Below are 16,182 nucleotides of genomic sequence, written 5' to 3' on the forward strand. Positions count from 1 at the left end.
ACCGATTCGAATACGAATCGCGATTCTCAATATATTCCTATTTTTTTTAATGTTTTTTTTTATTTATTTTTTTTTTATTTTTTTTTTATCAATTCAACAAACCAATACACAGCAATACCATAACAATGCAATCCAATTCCAAAACCAAACCTGACCCAGCAACACTCAGAACTGCAATAAAAAGATCAATTGAGGAGACACAAACACGACACAGAACAAACCAAAAGTAGTGAAACAAAAAAGTTAATATTATCACACAACAGTATCAATATTAGTTATCATTTCAGCATAGCGGTGATTAAAAATCCCTCATTGACATTACCATTAGACATTTGTAAAAAAAAAAAAAAAAAGAATAATAGTGTCACAGTGGCTTACACTTGCATCGCATCTCATAAGCTTGACAACACACTGTGTCCAATGTTTTCACAAAGATAAAATAAGTCATATTTTTGGTTCGTTTATAGTTAAAACAAATTTACATTATTGATAAAACATTGTCCTTTACACTTGTAAAAGCTTTTTTTTTTTAAATCTACTACTTTGCTAGCATGTCAGCAGACTGGGGTAGATCCTGCTGAAATCCTATGTATTGAATGAATACAGAATCGTTTTGAATCGGAAAAATATCGTTTTTGAATCGAGAATCGCGTCGAATCAAAAAAATCGACACCCAAAGATTCGCAGGCCTTATATATATTATTTGTGTGACAAAGCTGAAAATAAGTATTTGAACACCAACATTAATATTTGGTAGAGTAGCCTTTGTTTGCAATTACAGAGGTTAAACGTTTCCTGTAGTTCTTCACAAGGTTTGCACAGACTGCAGGAGGGATTTTGGCCCACTCCTCCACACAGATCATCTCTAGATCAGTCAGGTTTCAGGGCTGTCGCTGAGTAACACAGACTTTCAGCTCCCTCCAAAGATTTTCAATTGGATTTAGGTCTGGAGACTGGCTAGGCCACTCCGGAAACTTGTTATGGTTCTTAAGAAGCCACTTCTTGGTTTTCCTTGCTGTGTGCTTTGGGTCAATGTCATGTTGGAAGATCCAGCCACGACTCATCTTCAATGATCTGACTGAGGGAAGGAGGTTTTTTCCCAAAATCTCACAATACATGGCTGCAGTCATCATCTCCTTAATACAGTACAGTTGTCCTGTTCCATGAGCAGAAAAACACCGCCAAAGCATGATGCTGCCACCCCCATGCTTCACAGTAGGGATGGTGTTCTTGGGATGGTACGCATCATTCTTCTTCCTCCAAACACGCATTGTGGAATTATGACCAAAAAGGTACATTTTGGTGTCATCTGTCCACAAAACTTTCTCCCATGACTCCTCGGGATCCTCCAAATGGTCATTGGCAAACTTAAGACGGGCCTTAACATGTGCTGGTTTAAGCAGAGGAACCTTCCGTGCCATGCATGATTTTAAACCATGACGTCTTAGTGTATTACCAACAGTGACCATGGAAACAGTGGTCCCAGCTCTTTTCAGGTCATTGACCAAGTCCTGCCGTGTAGTCTTGGGCTGATTCCTCAGCTTTCTTAGCATCATTGAGACCCCACAAGGTGATATATTGCATGGGGCTCCACTCCGATTGAGATTGACCGTCATGTTTAGCTTCTTCCATTTTCTAATGATTGCTCCTACAGTGGACCTTTTTGCACCAAGCTGCTTGGCAATTTCTTCAGAGCCCTTTCCATCCTTGTGAAGTTGTACAATTTTGTCTCTGGTGTCTTTGGACAGCTCTTTGCTCTTAGCCATGCTGAATGTTTGGGTCTTACTGATTGTATGGGGTGGACAGGTGTCTTTATGCAGCTAACGACCTCACACAAGTGCATCTGATTTAGGATAATACAGTGGAGTGGAGGGGGACTTTTAAAGGTGGATTAACAGGTCTTTGAGGGTCAGAATTCTAGCTGAAAAATAGCAGGGTGTTCAAATACTTATTTTCTTGACTGTATATGTATACAGTCAAAAAAATAAGTATTTGAACACCCTGCTATTTTGCAAGTTCTCCCACTTAGAAATCATGGAGTGGTGTGAAATTTCCATGGTAGGTGCATGTCCACTGTATGAGAGATAAGCTAAAAAGAAAAATCCAGAAATCACAATCTATGATTTTTTAACAATTTATTCGTGTGATACAGCTGAAAATAAGTATTTGAACACCCGTCTATCAGCTAGAATTCTGACCCTCAAAGAGCTGTTAGTCCACCTTTGAAAGTCTTCCTCCACTCCACTGTATTATCCTAAATCAGATGCACCTGTGTGAGGTCGTTAGCTGCATAAAGACATCTGTCCACCCCACACAATCAGTAAGACCCAAACATTCAGCATGGCTAAGAGCAAAGAGCTGTCCAAAGACAGATGCACCTGTGTGAAGTTGTTCGCTGCATAAAGACACCTGTCCACCCCATACAATCAGTAAGACCCAAACATTCAGCATGGCTAAGAGCAAAGAGCTGTCCAAAGTAGGGCTGCAACTAACGATTAATTTGATAATCGATTAATCTGTTGATTATTACTTCGATTATCCATCCATCCATCCATCCATCATCTTCTGCTTATCCGAGGTCGGGTCGCGGGGGCAGCAGCCTAAGCAGGGAAGCCCAGACTTCCCTATCTCCAGCCACTTCGTCTAGCTCTTCCCGGGGGATCCCGAGGCGTTCCCAGGCCAGCCGGGAGACATAGTCTTTCCAACGTGTCCTGGGTCTTCCCCGTGGCCTCCTACCAGCTGGACGTGCCCTAAACACATCCCTAGGGAGGCGTTCGGGTGGCATCCTGACCAGATGCCCGAACCACCTCATCTGGCTCCTCTCGATGTGGAGGAGCAGCGGCTTTACGTTGAGCTCCTCCCGGATGGCAGAGCTTCTCACCCTATCTCTAAGGGAGAGCCCCGCCACCCGGCGGAGGAAACTCATTTCGGCCGCTTGTACCTGTGATCTTATCCTTTCGGTCATGACCCAAAGCTCATGACCATAGGTGAGGATGGGAACGTAGATCGACCGGTAAATTGAGAGCTTTGCCTTCCGGCTCAGCTCCTTCTTCACCACAACGGATCGATACAACGTCCGCATTACTGAAGACGCCGCACCGATCCGCCTGTCGATCTCACGATCCACTCTTCCCCCACTCGTGAACAAGACTCCTAGGTACTTGAACTCCTCCACTTGGGGCAGGGTCTCCTCCCCAACCCGGAGATGGCACTCCACCCTTTTCCGGGCGAGAACCATGGACTCGGACTTGGAGGTGCTGATTCTCATTCCGGTCGCTTCACACTCGGCTGCGAACCGATCCAGTGAGAGCTGAAGATCCCGGCCAGATGAAGCCATCAGGACTACATCATCTGCAAAAAGCAGAGACCTAATCCCGTGGCCACCAAACCGGAACCCCTCAACGCCTTGACTGCGCCTAGAAATTCTGTCCATAAAAGTTATGAACAGAATCGGTGACAAAGGACAGCCTTGGCGGAGTCCAACCTTCACTGGAAACGTGTCCGACTTACTGCCAGCAATGCGGCCCAAGCTCTGACACTGATCATACAGGGAGCGGTTTGCCACAATAAGACATTCCGATACCCCATACTCTCTGAGCACTCCCCACAGGACTTCCCGAGGGACACGGTCGAATGCCTTCTCCAAGTCCACAAAGCACATGTAGACTGGTTGGGCAAACTCCCATGCACCCTCAAGAACCCTGCCGAGAGTATAGAGCTGGTCCACAGTTCCACGACCAGGACGAAAACCACACTGTTCCTCCTGAATCCGAGGTTCGACTATCCGGCGAAGCCTCCTCTCCAGTACACCTGAATAAACCTTACCGGGAAGGCTGAGGAGTGTGATCCCACGATAGTTGGAACACACCCTCCGGTCCCCCTTCTTAAAGAGAGGAACCACCACCCCGGTCTGCCAATCCAGAGGTACCGCCCCCGATGTCCACGCGATGCTGCAGAGTCTTGTCAACCAAGACAGCCCCACAGCATCCAGAGCCTTAAGGAACTCCGGGCGGATCTCATCCACCCCCGGGGCCTTGCCGCCGAGGAGCTTTTTAACTACCTCAGCGACCTCAGCCCCAGAAATAGGAGAGTCCACTACAGATTCCCCAGGCACCGCTTCCTCAAAGAAAGACGTGTTGGTGGGATTGAGGAGGTCTTCGAAGTATTCCCTCCACCGATCCACAACATCCGCAGTCGAAGTCAGCAGAACACCATCCGCACCATACACGGTGTTGATAGTGCACTGCTTCCCCTTCCTGAGGCGCCGTATGGTGGTCCAGAATCGCTTCGAAGCCGTCCGGAAGTCGTTTTCCATGGCTTCCCCGAACTCTTCCCATGTCCGAGTTTTTGCCTCCGCGACCGCTAAAGCTGCACACCGCTTGGCCCGTCGGTACCCGTCCACTGCCTCCGGAGTCCTATGAGCCAAAAGAACCCGGTAGGACTCCTTCTTCAGCTTGACGGCATCCCTCACTGCTGGTGTCCACCAACGGGTTCTGGGATTATCGCCACGACAGGCACCAACAACCTTGCGGCCACAGCTCCAATCAGCCGCCTCGACAATAGAGGTTCGGAACATGGTCCACTCGGACTCAATGTCCCGCACCTCCCTCGTGACATGTTCAAAGTTCTCCCGGAGGTGTGAATTGAAACTCTCTCTGACAGGACACTCTGCCAGACGTTCCCAGCAGACCCTCACAATGCGCTTGGGCCTGCCAGGTCTGTCCGGCATCCTCCCCCACCATCGCAGCCAACTCACCACCAGGTGGTGATCGGTAGAAAGCTCCGCCCCTCTCTTCACCCGAGTGTCCAAAACATGAGGCCGCAAATCCGATGACACAACTACAAAGTCGATCATGGAACCGCGGCCTAGGGTGTCCTGGTGCCAAGTGCACATATGGACACCCTTATGTTTGAACATGGTGTTTGTTATCGACAAACTGTGACGAGCACAAAAGTCCAATAACAAAACACCACTCGGGTTTAGATCCGGGCGACCATTCTTCCCAATCACGCCTCTCCAGGTTTCACTGTCGTTGCCAACATGAGCGTTGAAGTCTCCCAGTAGGACAAGGGAATCACCCGGAGGAGCACTTTCCAGTACTCCCTCGAGTGTACCCAAAAAGGGTGGGTATTCTGAACTGCTGTTTGGTGCGTAAGCACAAACAACAGTCAGGACCCGTCCCCCCACCCAAAGGCGAAGGGAAGCTACCCTCTCGTCCACTGGGTTGAACTCAAACGTACAGGCTTTGAGCCGGGGGGCAACCAGAATTGCCACCCCAGCCCGTCGCCTCTCACTGCCGGCAACGCCAGAGTGGAAGAGGGTCCAGTCCCTCTCGAGAGAACTGGTTCCAGAGCCCTTGCTGTGCGTCGAGGTGAGTCCGACTATATCCAGCCGGAACTTCTCTACCTCGCGCACTAGCTCAGGCTCCTTCCCCCCCAGTGAGGTGACGTTCCACGTCCCAAGAGCTAGCTTCTGTAGCCGAGGATCGGACCGCCAAGTGCCCTGCCTTCGGCTGCCGCCCAGCTCACAATGCACCCGACCTCTATGGCCCCTCCTATGAGTGGTGAGCCCATTGGAGGGATGACCCACGTTGCCTCTTCGGGCTGTGCCCGGCCGGGCCCCATGGGAACAGGCCCGACCACCAGGCGCTCGCCATCGTGCCCCAACTCCGGGCCTGGCTCCAGAGCGGGGCCCCGGTGACCCACGTCCGGGCGAGGGAAATCTGGGTTCATTTCGTTGTAATTCCATAGAAGTCTTTGAGCTGCTCTTTGTCTGATCACTCACCTAGGACCTGTTTGTCTTGGGAGACCCTACCAGGGGGCATGAAAACCCCCAGACAACATAGCTCCTAGGATCATTACTTCGATTAATCAATTGATAATCGGATAAAAAAGACAAACTACATTTCTATCCTTTCCAATACTTTATTTAAAAAAAAAAAACGCATACTGGCACCATGTCTTTTCGACTTGCCAAACATAACAAAAACAAGGCAAGTGTTGGAAAAATGTTTTTTTTTTTAATAAGGTGCACCATTGTTATGCACAATAACAATAATTTTGCTTAGGGGAATTTCAAACCTGCTTACTACCTATTCCAACCATTCTGCAATGTTGGATGCTGAATGTCTTTCCTCTAGTGGCATTGTTGTAAGGCAGATTGACTTAATGTTCCATTCGTCTCCAATGTAGTGGCATGTATTGCCGAGGTAGGCTTCCGTGGCTACACTTGTCCACACATCAGTGGTCAGAACAATTTTGCTCTGGGTGGTTTTAACGTCAGTTTACACAGCTTGAAATGTCTGCTCATACTTCCTCTCCATCAGTTTCGTAAAATGCGTCCTCGAGGGAAGAGTGTAACCAGGGTTGAGGACGTAAATAATTTTTCTGAAACCGTCATCCTCCATCATTGATTGTGGCCTCATGTCAGTTACCAACATATTTAGGACACTATCAGTCAATGCAGCCGCTTGCTGTGGTGTGCACACCTTCCTTTGTACCAAGTCTAATGCTGGCTTGTTTCTTTCTGAAATGAGAGAAACCATATTATGAACGTACATAGTAGCAACATTTACATGTAAATCAATACACACCCAGTTGATTTATTTAATAATTTCTGATATAAAAGGCACCTTTTTTTTTATATCATGGTCACTGCTGCCTAGTTTTTCTTGTTATATTGTTAGCTTTACTGTTATATTTGTATTCCTATGTTGCTTTTTTTATTTTTATTGTTATTGTAATATTTTCTTTTTCTTTTTCAATTTAAACCTTTGTTATTTACTTTTTGTTATTTACTTTTTACATTCGATCTCAATTCTTTACACTGCTGCTGGAATTTAAATGTTCCTGAAGAAACTCCCTGAGGGAATCAATAAAAGTATTTATCTATCTATCTATCTATCTATCTTCTCTATCTATCTATCTAATTACACCACCACATTAAAAAAAAAGCCAAATGAAATAAATGGACATTGGGGATGCGGCATACAACAATAATAATACAGAAATGTAACTCATCAGATCAAAACTGAATCAGATATTGTACACGTTTCTGTTGTGAATAATAAAGGATTCATTTTAGGCTGCCTGTGAATAATAGCATGAAAAATTCCAGCACCTTCATAACGTTTATATTACTAAAGCGTCACTCAAATATTATATAGCTTTATTACATTAATCCATTATGAAACCAACCTGAGATATTTCTGTCCGTTTATTGCCTTAAAAAAATATATTCGTTAACAACATATTAAAAACACACACAAACGGACACAACGGATCAATGTACTCAGACTATGGACTTAAAAAGTTACGTACCGTGAGTTTTTTCTTCCTCCAAGCGATGTACTTCCGTGCCACGCAAGGTCAATGCTGCACGTTCTGCAGGAAACTGTCTTCTTTGCAGTGTTTAGGGTGAAGAATTCCCACACTTTTGACGACTTAGGTCGTAAACTTTTCTCCATTGCACTTACACCTCCGCCATTTTTCGAATGTTTCCAGACAAAGGGTACGGCTTGGTCACGTGAGCTGCACATGACACATCATTGGCCGGCTTACTGCCACCTCATGTTTTGTACTTTTTTGTACTTATTTTGATTATTGTTTCTCAGATTTTTGTAAATGTTGCAGTTCATAAATAAAGGTTTAGGAAAGAACGAAAGGAAGAAGAAGGAAATAGAAAAAAAGAGCCTCAGCGCTTGCGCACTGCTTACATCCAACAAATCGATGACTAAATTAATCGCCAACTATTTTTCTAAGCGATTTAATCGATTAGTTGTTGCAGCCGTAGTCCAAAGACACCAGATACAAAATTGTACAACTCCACAAGGATGGAAAGGGCTATGAAGAAATTGCCATTCAGCTTGGTGAAATAAGGTCCACAGTTGGAGTAATCATTAGAAAATGGAAGAAGCTAAAAATGACGGTCAATCTCAATCGGAGGGGAGCCCCATGCAAGATATCACCTGGTGGGGTTTCAATGATGCTAAGAAAGGTGAGGAATCAGCCCAGGACTATACGACAGGATTTGGTCAATGACCTGAAAAGAGCTGGGACTGTTGTAATTTATGGGTTATATAATTCATGTGTGATGATCATTCATAATTTGCATGCTAGATTTAATTGCTGATAAATTAATATATTATTATTTACAGCTAAAAAGAGTTAAAAGTGAATTGATTTATATTTATACATGTATTCGATATTGATTATTTGAGAAACACTAACACTGGATTGATTTGTTTTCTATTTTATAACCTAACAAAGGGTTAACTAATATACTGCATGTTCCACAATGCATTGCGGCAAACCGGATGTAAAAAAAAAAGGAGCGGGAGCAGGTGCCTTGTGGTTGTTGATATTGAGCGTTACGAGCCTACGGGTGATGAATGAATGACAGATAACAAGATATAAGGATCGTTTTGTACCGTTTGTATCCCCATATTTTTCTTATATAAAGTACAACTTTATTACACATTTCCGACGTCCAGTCCAATACTTTGATCGTAGTTAATCTACATTTTTTGGTGCCGAAAAACCCGGAAAAAGATGAGCGAGGGAGATGCTAAAGCCGCTGCTCAGATGACAGAAGAGGAATGTAGGACCGAAATGGAAAGAATGAATAGAAAACGGGGTGCAATCAGATGTATTACCACACGTCTTTTGAACCAGATAGACGGAGAAATGACCAAGCCAGATCCGGACATTGAAAACTTGAGCACTTTATTTGACATGTTGTCCGCGAAGGAGTACACTATTTGAGTTGGATAATGGAATTAAACAGCTCACGGCGTTGGATGACTTGGAGCACGGGATCGAAAATACAAACAACATGTCATCTCTAATAAGAGCCGGCGCGCAGTGCGTGTTGAGGAAAGAAGAGAATGAAAACCAGCAGCAAGAAGCATCAACGCAGCAGAGGGTGAGCGATGCTAACTCGGCTAACTCATTAGCATACAGACAGTCTGTGAAGCTACCAAAATTGATGATCGATAAATACAATGGCAATGTCAGTAGATGGCAGGAGTTTTGGAGCCAATATGAGACTGCTGTATTCACATGAATGATGCATTGTGCAAACGTGAGAAGTTTACCTACCTGAAAACGTACCTCACAGGAACAGCTGCAAAGGCAATAGCTGGACTTGTGCTTACAGATGCTAATTATGACAGTGCTATCACATTAATGAAAAGCAGATTTGGAAGGAAAGATCTGGTGATCAGTGCTCACATGTCAAGGCTACTGAATCTAACTCCTGTGAAGAAATCCTCTGATGTGTATGCATTAAGGCAGCTATATGATGAATGTGAAATTCAAGTTAGGAGCTTGGTTGTAGTGTCAGACACTTATGGAAGCCTACTATGCCCAAATTTAATGAAGATGATTCCAGATGACATAGCTCTTGAATATAGAGGGGAAATGATGATGAATGGAAGGTTGAGGAAATAGTCAAATTCCTACAGAAGGAGGTTCAGAGCAGGGAACGAGCACTGCAAATGACAACGTCATACACCCAGAAAGAACACAAACCAGAAAGTAAGCCATGGACGCAGTTATGCTCATCCAATGGCACAAAAATGAACAGCCCCATCATGCAATCTGCTTCCGCACTGCACACAGCTAGCCAGAAGACACACAACTGTATATTATGTGACGGTGCAGAACACAAATCTGAGCATTGCCTTACTAACAGCATTCCTCAACGCAAAGAAAAGATCAAGAAAATGGGAAGATGTTTTGTGTGTTTGGGACAGAAACACATTGCAAAAACATACAAAGTGAAGGATGCATCATGTAAAAAATGTGGAAGGAGGCATCTCATTGCTGTGTGCACCGGTGAGAAAAGTGAGGTGCAGTCCCCCAATGTTATAGAAGAGGCTGTTGTTTCCTCAGTCATTCCTCACTCAGCAAAGATTAAACAAGATGGACAGAACACCGTGCTGCTACAAACCGCTAAGTCATGGGTAGGAGGCCCATTAGGCAGAAAAATGGCTTGCTGTTTACTGGATGGAGGGAGTCAGAGAAGCTTCATCCATGAAAACCTTGTGAAGAGCCTGAACTTACCAGTAATAAGACAAGAGACACTCACTCTTCACACGTTTGGCTCCTCTGTCCCCACAATGTCACAATGCAACACAGTGAAAGTCATATTGGAGAATGTCTGGGACAACCAGCAATGATTTGAAATTGAGGCTTTAGAAACACGTCAGGTGTGCTCAGCTGTGATGAAAGTTCCCGGTGACCAGATTCAACATGAGTTCAACCTGCATGTTCATTCCACTTGAAGAGGACACACTTGTCTCCAAGCAACTAAGTGCATTTTGGGAAATTGAGTCTCTGGGCGTCACAAGTGAAAACACAAAGAATCCAGCATAAGAAGAGGCTCTGCACATGTTTGAGAGAACAACAACTTTCAAAGATGGACGATATCATGTGGAGTTGCCATGGAAATTAGACAAAACAGCGCTCCAAGACAACTACAGAGTTGCTAAAAAACGATTTGAAGGTCTGAAGAAAAGACCTAAGAAGGATGTTACATTCTACAGCAGAAACAATAAAGTAGCGGAGGACTATTTACAGCAGAACATTGCAGAGGATGTGCCAAAGGAGAACGCAAGCACAGACAACGTGAAATACTACTTAACTCACCACGCAGTACTCAGAGAAGACAAAGTGACCACAAAGCTGAGAGTAGTGTTTGATGCATCGTCTCATGAAGATGGCTGTCCATCCCTAAATTACTGTCTGCTCTCAGGACCAAACCTGAATCCAGATCTCCTCAGTGTCCTCATTAATTTCAGAAAAAATGAAATCGCCTTTATGTCAGACATAAAAAAGGCTTTCTTGCAGATCTCCATAGTGGAGAAAGACAGAGGTGAAGTGAGATTTATGTGGCTCACAGGCCCACCAAGCAGACAAGAGGATAGAGTGTGTGTGCTGCAAATGACCAGAGTGGTGTTTGGGGCCTCCCCAAATCAATTCCTACTCGCAGCTACAATCAGAAAACACCTAAAACAATATGAAACAAAACAACCACAGGTTGTAGAGACACTAAGAGAGTCACTTTATGTCGATGATTTCATTGCAAGCGCACACAGTGTTGAAGAGGCCTACCATGTGACAGCAACTGCAACCCAAATGCTGTCAACCGTAGGCATGGACCTCTGTAAGTGGATGACCAACTCTAATGAGCTGTTGAAGAAATGGGAGGAGGGCACAACAGACCACACACTGGCATCAGAGACACATGGAGCTGTGCTCAAGGTGTTGGGCCTAGTGTGGAAACCAAAAACAGATGACTTCACCTTTGACCGCAGACCGCTGTTAAGCATTTTAAAAGAAAAGAAGAACACAAAGAGAAGTGCTATGCAGTCCGCTGCACGCATCTATGACCCACCTAAGTTCTTGACACCTCTCACAATCAGAATCAAGTGCATATTTTAAGAAATGTGGGAGAGAGGACTCTCCTGGGACGAAGAGCTACCACCTGACCTGACTCAAGAATGGCAACATTGGTGTTCAGAACTGCCCCAGCTACACCAGCTCGCCATACCAAGGTGGTATCGAACAGACATGCAGCCAGCAAATAAACGTGCCCTAACACTACATGTGTTCTGCGACGCAAGTGAAAGAGCTTTCAGTGCTGTAGCCTACCTGCAAGGTGAATCACCAAATGGAGAACCTACAATGAGCCTAGTCGCTTCCAAATCCAGGGAGGCTTTTCTCAAGAAAATGACACTGCCACGCCTGGAGCTCATGGGAGCTGTGGTTGGAGCGAGACTAGCCAACAACTTGCTGATGACTCTAAAGCTGGAACCAAATCAGATAAGAATGTGGACAGACTCAATGATTACACTGCATTGGATTTGAAGCTCAGCTCAGAAGTGGAAACAGCTTGTTGCAAACAGAGTGACCGAGATCCTTTCACTGACCAACCCTAAGAGATGGTCACACATCCCAGGAAAGATAAATCCGGCTGACCCCCTCACAAGAGGACAAAGTGTTGAAGGGCTGATACAGAACCACCTGTGGTGGAACGGGCCCAGCGTTCTGACATCAACTGATCCGTCAGAGGAGACTGAAAATGACAATTTTCCAGACAAGGTGAATGCAGAACTAAAGTTCAGCCAACAGATAACTGTGACGCTCGCTGCAAATGACACAGACCCCACTGAACCAGTGTTAGAACTGGAAAGATACAGCAAGCTGAAAAGAGTCCTCAGAGTGACAGCCTGGATAAAGAGATTCATAGCCAATGCTCAAACAAAAACAAAGAAAAAAGGAGAACTAACTGCTGACGAGTTATTTGAGGCAGAAAAGTACTGGATCAAGACAACACAGCAACAGAGTTTCAGCCAGGATATCAAACAACTAAAAGTGGAAAAGGGCCTAAACAATGACTGCGAGATTAAATAACTCAAACCTTTCCTGGATGAACACGAGCTTCTCAGTGTGGGAAGAAGGCTGCAGCAGTCATATTTCACATACAGAGAGCAGCACCCATGGATTAAGCCCAATAAACACAGATATTCAGAACTGCTGATACAGAGCTGTCATGAAAAGGTGATGCACTCAGGAGTGAGAGACACTCTCGTTCAAGTGAGGGAGGGATACTGGATCCTGTGTGCCAGGCAGCTAGTGAAGAGAACTGTGGCGAGCTGCACAGTTTGCAAAAGATTCAAGGCAAAAGCTGGACGGCAGATCACTGCGCCCTTGCCCAAAGACAGAATAACTGAATCTCCACCGTTCGAAGTCACAGGTGTGGATTTTGCAGGGCCACTTTGTGTGAAAGCAGATGATTCTCGGAAGAATTCATACATCGCGCTATTCACCTGTGCTGTTACCAGAGCAGTACACCTGGAACGGGATTTAGATCAATCAACAGAGACATTATTTTTAGAGCTGAAAAGATTCATCTCCAGAAGAGGATTATGCAAAATAATCTGCTAAAACAATGCCAGAACATTCAAGAGAGCTGATCAAGACCTGAAGGAGCTGTGGAAAGCTATCAAAGAACCCCAACTGTTAGAGTTCTTCTCAGAAAAGGGCATCACCTGGAAGTTGATTGCAGAGCGAGCAGCCTGGTGGGGTGGATTCTGGGAGAGGCTCGTCCGATCAGTAAAAACATGCCTGAAGAAAGTTCTAGGGAGAGCTTCACTCAATTTCGAAGAGATGTGCACAGTACTGACAGAAGTGGAGGCGATCATAAACTCAAGGCCTCTGATGTTTGTGCACAATGAAGTGGATGAACCACAGCCGCTGACCACAGCCCACTTTCTGGTGGGAAAACGGCTGACCTCTCTGCCACCAAAGACCTTCTCTGCTAACATTCAGCACCCAGCTGCAAACAAGGCAGGGATCACTCGAATATGGAAGTACAGACAGAGACTGACAACCAGCTTCTGGAGCAGTTGGTGTAAGGATTACCTATTGGACTTGAAGTCAGCACACCGCTGTGACACACCGACACCCACCCCACTGAAAGTGGGTGATGTTGTACTCATTGGAGAGGACGACACTCTCAGACAAACCTGGAAACTGGGAAGAATCACAGAACTGTTTACCGGCCGAGATGGACTAGTCAGGTCGTGCATCGTCCGCACTCCCTCAGGGACTTTGCTAAGAAGACCTATTCAGTTACTGTACTGTCTTGAGATTTAGATGAACGTAGTTCATGGGGGGAGGATGTTGTAACTTATGGGTTGTATAGTTTGTGTGATGATCATTCATACTTTGCATGCTAGATTTAACTGCTGATAAATTGATCCATTATTATTTACAGCTAAAAAGAGTTAAAAGTGAATTGATTTATATTTATACATGTATTTGATCTTGATTATTTGAGAAACACTTACACTGTATTGATTTATTTTCTATTTTATAACCTAACAAAGGGTTAACTAAAATACTGCATGTTCCACAATGCATTGCGGCAAACCGGATGTAAAAAAAAAAAAGGAGCGGGAGCAGGTGCATTGTGGTTGTTGAGATTGAGCGTTATGAGCCTACGGGTGATGAATGAATGACAGATAAGATATAAGGATCGTTTTGTACCGTTTGTATCCCCATTTTTTGCTTATATGAAGTACAACTTTATTACACATTTCCGACGTCCAGTCCAATACTTTGATTGTAGTTAATCTATAGGGACCACTAGTTTCCATGGTCACTTTTGGTAATACACTAAGACGTCATGGTTTAAAATCCTGCATGGCACGGAAGGTTCCTCTGCTTAAACCAGCACATGTTAAGGCCCGTCTTAAGTTTGCCAATGACCATTTGGATGATCCAGAGGAGTCATGGGAGAAAGTTTTGTGGACAGATGAGACCAAAATTGACGTTTTTGGTCATAATTTCACTATGCGTGTTTGGAGGAAGAAGAAAGATGCGTATCATCCTAAGAACACCATACCTACTGTGAAGCATGGAGGTGGTAGCATCATGCTTTTGGGGTGTTTTTCTGCTCATGGGACAGGACGGCTGTACTGTATTAAGGAGAGGATGACTGCAGCCATGTATTGTGAGATTTTGGCCAAAAACCTCCTTCCCTCAGTCAGATCATTGAAGATTAGTCTTGGCTGGATCTTCCAACATGACAATGACCCAAAGCACACAGCCGGGAAAACCAAGAATTGGCTTCGTAAGAACCATATCAAGGTTCTGGAGTGGCTTAGCCAGTCTCCAGACCTAAATCCAATTGAAAATCTTTGGAATGAGATGAAAGTCTGTGTTACTCCGCAACAGCCCAGAAACCTGACTGATTTAGAGAAGATCTGTGTGGAGGAGTGGGCGAAAATCCCTCCTGCAGTCTGTGCAAACCTGGTGAAGAACTACAGGAAACGTTTGACCTCTGTAATTGCAAACAGGCTACTCTACCAAATATTAATGTTGGTGTTCAAATACTTATTTTCAGCTTTATCACACAAAAAAATTGTTAAAAAAATCATAGATTGTGATTTCTGGATTTTTCTTTTTGGGCTATCTCTCATACAGTGGACATGCACCTACCATGAAAATTTCAGACCCCTCCATGATTTCTAAGTGGAAGAACGTGGAAAATAGCAGGGTGTTCAAATACTTATTTTCTTCACTGTGTATATATATAATATACAGTGGGGCAAAAAAGTATTTAGTCAGCCACCGATTGTGCAAGTTCTCCCACTTAAAATGATGACAGAGGTCTGTAATTTTCATCATAGGTACACTTCAACTGTGAGAGACAGAATGTGAAAAAAAATCCAGGAATTCACATTGTAGGAATTTTAAAGAATTTATTTGTAAATTGTGGTGGAAAATAACTATTTGGTCAACCATTCAAAGCTCTTACTGATAGAAGGAGGTTTTGGCTCAAAATCTCACGATACATGGCCCCATTCATTCTTTCCTTAACACAGATCAGTCGTGCTGTCCCCTTAGCAGAAAAACAGCCCCAAAGCATGATGTTTCCACCCCCATGCTTCACAGTAGGTTTGGTGTTCTTGGTATGCAACTAAGTATTCTTCTTCCTCCAAAACACGAAGAGTCTAGTTTATACCAAAATGGATACGTGGATGATACAACAGAGGATTGGGAGAATGTCATGTGGTCAGATGGAACCAAAATAGAACTTTTTGGTTTAAACTCAACTTGTCGTGTTTGGAGGAAGAAGAATACTGAGTTGCATCCCAAGAACACCCTACCTACTGTGAAGCATGGGGGTGGAAACATCATGCTTTGGGGCTGTTTTTCTGCTAAGGGTACAGGACCATTGATCCGTCCGTGTTAAGGAAAGAATGAATGGGGCCATGTATCGTGAGATTTTGAGCCAAAAGCTCCTTCCATCAGTGAGAGCTTTGAAAGGTTGACCAAATACTTATTTTCCACCATCATTTACAAATACATTCTTTAAAATTCCTACAATGTGAATTCCTGGATTGTTTTTCCACATTCTGTTTCTCACAGTTGAAGTGTACCTATGATGAAAATTACAAACCTCTGTCATCATTTTAAGTGGGATAACTTGCACAATCGGTGGCTGACTAAATACTTTTTTGCCCCACTGTATGTATGTATGTATGTGTATGTTTATATAAAGTTTATATACACTTGTGAAAAACAATCTCATGGCTGTCTTGAGTTTCCAATAATTTCTACAACTCTTATTTTTTGTGATATAGTGATTGAACCACATACAGTTGCTTA

General features: G+C 44.2%; 1 protein-coding gene across 2 annotated transcripts in view; it reads left to right on the forward strand.

The window, feature by feature from the left end:
• rttn (rotatin) overlaps positions 1-16,182 on the forward strand; it is a 134,592-nt gene that overhangs the window by 28,725 nt on the left and 89,685 nt on the right. The gene's annotated exons all lie outside the window — the stretch shown is intronic.

Source organism: Nerophis ophidion, linkage group LG15 (genome assembly GCF_033978795.1).
Source record: "Nerophis ophidion isolate RoL-2023_Sa linkage group LG15, RoL_Noph_v1.0, whole genome shotgun sequence".
Taxonomy (NCBI): domain Eukaryota; kingdom Metazoa; phylum Chordata; class Actinopteri; order Syngnathiformes; family Syngnathidae; genus Nerophis; species Nerophis ophidion.